We start from the raw sequence: 5,225 nt of genomic DNA, 5'->3' as shown, positions 1-5,225 counted from the left end.
TGGGTTAATATTCAAATGGTACTGTTAGCTTAGAGTCCCTAGAATCCCCAACACCACATTAACAGTACACACACCCAACATCATAATTTTGTACTTTAATACAATTCTCCAAACCAGAGGCCAGCAATCCTTGGAGAATGGCTGATTCTATGTATGAAAAATATAATACAGGAAAATGAGCTTAGAATTTCTTGTAATACTAGGAAATGGGGAAATGTTAAGAAACAAAAGGATGATTTGATTTGTATCATAAAGATACAGAGTGCAAAGAAAATGAGCTCACGTCCTCTAAATTAAAGTCTGGTTATTTGAGCAATAAAATGAATAATGTAGCATGGATCTACACCAGAGTATGAAGTAAACACCCCTGAAGCATTTCTGAAATTAATAGATAATTAAATCAAGGAAAAATGGAAAGAAGGACACATCTCCCTTATAGAATAATCCAAATGACTTAAGTTGATAGTCCTCTCATCAAGTGAGTGAAATTTAAATACTCATTAGTTAATTGTGGCATGAGATTAGAGCATGGAAAATATTTTTAGTGTTAGTGGATTTTATTCTGAGTTTTCAGACATAATGCAAAAACATGAATCAAGAAATAATAAAACTTCACATGTTACTTTATTCAAATTTACACACACAAGCACACACATAGACACAGAGATAAATATAAATGTTCCTGCAGTACACACTGACAAGGGAGTGAAAAGACAACCACAGACTTGGAGAACACACTTGCAAATCACATATTTGCTAAATGGCATTTTTAAAACTTGGTAAATAATTTTTATCTGCAATTTTGAATTTTAGATGCAGAGGAAGCCACAAACATGAAGAAAAGCACTCCTTGACCTCCATCTGCACCTGTCCCAGGGCTGCCCCTGTCTTATGTGGGTGCTGAGTGTCCCCTTCAGCCCAGCCTCCTCACGTCTCTGCAGGAAATTTTGTGTCTTGTCTCACACTGACTTCCCATCACTTGTTTTCTTAAATACCGTGATACACGGCCATTCACTCTCATAGCAAGTTCTCAAAATTGTATCTGGATGATACAGTGAGTCTACCCTTCAGAGAGTGTGCATAGTATATCTGACTTCCATTATCCTTTATATCTACTACTCAATTCAGCCCCTTTCCTGGAACCTGGTGGACTCACCTCATTCAGTAGCTACTGAAGGTGAATCCAGAGGCTGTATGGGAGAGTCGCAAGAACTTCCCAGGCTATGACAGGTGGGACACATACACCATGAACTACTAAGTAGCCATAAACAGGAATGAAATCATGTCCTTTGCAGAGACATAGATGGAGCTGGAGGCCATTATTCTCAGCAAACTAACACAGGAACAGAAAACCAAATACTACATGTTCTCACTTTTAAGTGGGAGCACAACGATGAGAACACATGGACACAGAGGAAAACAACACACACTGGGGCCTCTTGGAGGCTGGAGGGTGGGAGGAGAAAGAGAATGAGGAAAAATAACTAAAAATTACTAATAAGCACTGGGATTAATACTGGGTGTATTAGTTTGTTTTCACACAGCTCATAAAGACATACCTGAGACTGGGAAATTTATACAGAATAAAAGGTTTAATGAAATCACAGTTCCACATGGCTGGGGAGGCCTCACAATCATGGTGGAGGTCTAGGATGAGCAAGCCATTTTTTCACAGATGGCAGCAGGCAACGAGAGAGCATGTGATAGGAAATGTCCCCTTATAAGACCATCAGATTTCGTGAGATTTATTTACCATGATGCTCACAGTAAGGGAAAGACCTGCCCCAATGATTAAATTACCACCCACTGGGTCCCTCTCTTAATGTGTGAGAATTCAAGATGAGATTTTGGTGGGGACACAGCTCAACCATATCATGTCCCTGGCCCCTCCAAAATCTCAAGTCCTCATATTTCAGAACCAATCATGCCTTCCCAACAGTTCCCCCAAAGTTTTAACTCATTTCAGTGTTAACTCAAAAGTCCACAGTCCAAAGTCTCAGCTGAAACATGACAAGTCTTCCTCCTATGAACCCGTAAAATTAAAAGCAAGTTAGTTACTTCCTAGATACAATGGGGCTATAGGTATTGGGTAAATACAGCCATTCCACATGGGAGTATTTGGCCACAACAAAGGAGCTACAGACCCCATGCAAGTCCAAAATCCAGCAGGGTAGTCAAATCTTAAAGCTTCAAAATGATCTCTTTTGATTTCATGTCCCAAATTCAGGTCATGCTGATGCTGAAAGGTGGGTTCCCATGGTCTTGAGCAGCTCTGGCCCTGTGGCTTTGCAGGGTATAGCCTGCCTCACAGCTGCTTTTACAGGCTGGTGATGAGTATCTGCAGCTTTTCCAGGCACAGAATGCAAGCTGTTAGTGGATATATCATTCTGGGGTCTGGAGGATGGTGGCCCTCTTCTCGCAGCTCTACTAGGTCATTCCCTAGTAGGGACTCTGTGGCAGGGTTCAAACCCCATATTTCCCTTCCACACTACCCTAGCAGAGGTTCTCCCTGAGGGCCCCACCCACGCAGCAAACTTCTGCTTGGGCATCCAGGCATTTCCATACATCCTCTGAAATCTAAGTGGAGGTTCCCAAACTGCAATCCCTGAATTCCATGCACCGCAGGCTGAACACCACGTGGAAGCTACCAAGGCTTGGGGTTTGCACTCTCTGAAGCAACAGCTCAAGATATATCTTGGCCCCATTTAGCCAGGGCTGCAGTTGCTGGGATGCAGGGCTTCAGGTCCCAGGGCTGCTAAGGCTGGGCTTGCCCTTGGCTTGGTTCCCATTACAATTTTTTCTGCTAGACCTTTAGGACTGTAATGAGATGTGCTGCTGTGAAGACGGCTGATATGCCCTGGAGACATTTTCCCCATTGTCTTGAAGATTAACATTTGTTTCCTGGTAACTTATGCAAATGTATACAGTCAGCTTGAATTTCTCCACAGAAAACAGGATTTTCTTTTTTATCTCATTGTCAGGCTGTAAATTTTTCAAGTTTTTGTGGTCTGCTTTCCTTATAAAACTGAATGCCTTTAACAGCACCCAAGTCACCTCAGGAATGCTTTGCTGCTTAGAAATTTCTTCCACCAGATACCCTAAATCATCTCTTTCAAGTTTAAATTTCCACAAATCTCTAAGGCAGGGGCAAAATGCTGCCAGTCTTTTTGATAATACATAAGAAGAGTCATCTTTGCTCCAGTTCCCAATAAGTTCCTCATCCCCAACTGAGACCACCCCAGCCTGGACTTAATTGTTCGTATCCCTATCAGCATTTTGGGCAAAGCCATTCACCAAGTCTTTCCAAACTTTACCATGTTATTCTGTCTTCTTCTGAGTGCTCCAAACTATTTCAACCCCTGTCTGTGACCCAGTCTCCCAGCCGCTTCCACATTTTCAGATATCTACAGCAGTGAGCCACCTACTGGTACCAATTACTGTATTAGTCTTTTCTCACTTTGCTAATGAAGACATATCTGAGACAGGGTAATTTATACAGTCAAAAGATTTATTGGACTCGCAGTTCCACATGGCTATGGAGGTCTTACATTCATGGCATAAGGGAAGTAGGACCAAGTCACATCTTTTATGGATAGCAGCAGGCAAAGAGAGAGCTTGTGTAGAGAAACTCCTCCTTACAAAACCAGCACATCTCATGAGACTTATTACCTATCATGAGAACAGCATGGGAAAGGACTGCTCCCTTGATTCATTTACCTTCCATCAGGTTCCTCCTACTACACGTGGGAATTCAGGATGAGATTTGGGTGGAGACACAACCAAGCCATTTCACTGGGTGATGAAATAATCGGTACAAAAAACCTCAATGACACAATTTATCTATGTAACAAACTTGTACATCCTACACATATACCCCTGAACTTAAAAGAAAAGTTAAGATAATTAATAAATAAATAATGTGTTTGTATATGCATATATATTATATACTTATATATATTTATATATTATATACATGAGTTTTGAGGACGTGTGTGCTAACGGTGTGAGAGTGTGAAACTCTGGGCACTTCAAGGCTTTTCCTACAGAATTGAGGAAATCCCCAGACAACTCACCCCCCTGCTGTCCTGTGGTGTTGACTGGGGAGGAAGAGCAGCAGCTCCGTTCAATGCTGAATCCCCCTTCACTATATGCAGGAGACATTTATTAAATCTTGTGTCCTTCAGGCACCGGTAGAATCAACTAGAACACAAGGAAACAGAGGGCACCAAGGAAACTCTGCCCAGAAACACCTCCCATCTCTTTCCTGCAGAATGAAATCCTGAATCTGTGGGGTAAGGACAGTGGGTCAGAAGCTGAGGACACTGACAAAAAACCACTGTGGCTGGGAAGAGACACTCTGACACTTGGTGAAGGGAAGGAACAGGAACGCTTGGAAGGCCATGCTTCAGAGCCAGTCTCACCACCCATAGCTAAGAAGGAGACTAGGTCAGAAGGTTGGAGAACGTCCACCTGTGTCCAAGACCCTTCACAACACAAACAATTACCAAGTAAATGTGTTAGCAGGATGTACCTGCCACAGCTGAAAGAGACAGGCTCTCTCTGGGAAGAATGACATGTGAAAACCCAAAAGCAAACAGGGAAACAAAAGCAGGTATCGCCAGAGGAATCTGAAGTTTTTGTGAACAGTAGAAGCTGACTTCAACTCCAATAGCTGGGCAACCATACACTTGAAACCCAACCCTGACTACATTCGCAGAAATGTGGTTAATGAAGGCCCAGCAGAATGTAATATGTGATTGTCTCCAGGAGGAAAATAAATACAAGAAAATAAGTAACAAAGGAAATGCAAACTGGAATTATACATGCATTACAACGTCATTAAAAGTGAAAGGCAAGTAAAATTATGTCACTAAAAAAAGATCTTGAGACAATTTGTCAACACATTCATATTTCAGGGCAAATTTTACAAAGTTTCTCTGCTAGTAGCCACGTGACGTGCACTAAAAACATAGATCTATATAAAGAAATTAAGATTGTAAAAAAAATGGAACATCAAGATGAATTGTAGTTGTAATCTTTTTAATCGTTATAACGTATGTGTATAAAGTGATGCGAAATTGCGTATTATATTTTATAGCATATATAAGTGCAAACTGACAGTAAGAAAGACTGGTAAGAAGGAGGAATTCGAAGTACACAGTTACATTATCTCTGTACTTCAGATCAAGGCCATCACAGTATTTGCATTAGAATCTAATTTATAC

At 41.3% G+C, this 5,225-nt stretch overlaps 1 protein-coding gene across 1 annotated transcript in view; it reads left to right on the top strand.

Annotated features, from left to right (window-relative positions):
• The window catches only part of LOC117069585, a 20,059-nt gene that overhangs the window by 13,653 nt on the left and 1,181 nt on the right, over positions 1-5,225 (top strand). The window lies entirely within an intron of this gene.

This window comes from Trachypithecus francoisi, unplaced genomic scaffold (assembly GCF_009764315.1).
Source record: "Trachypithecus francoisi isolate TF-2019V2 unplaced genomic scaffold, Tfra_2.0 Lachesis_group3, whole genome shotgun sequence".
Taxonomy (NCBI): domain Eukaryota; kingdom Metazoa; phylum Chordata; class Mammalia; order Primates; family Cercopithecidae; genus Trachypithecus; species Trachypithecus francoisi.
This window is presented reverse-complemented; position numbering and strand designations above follow the sequence as displayed.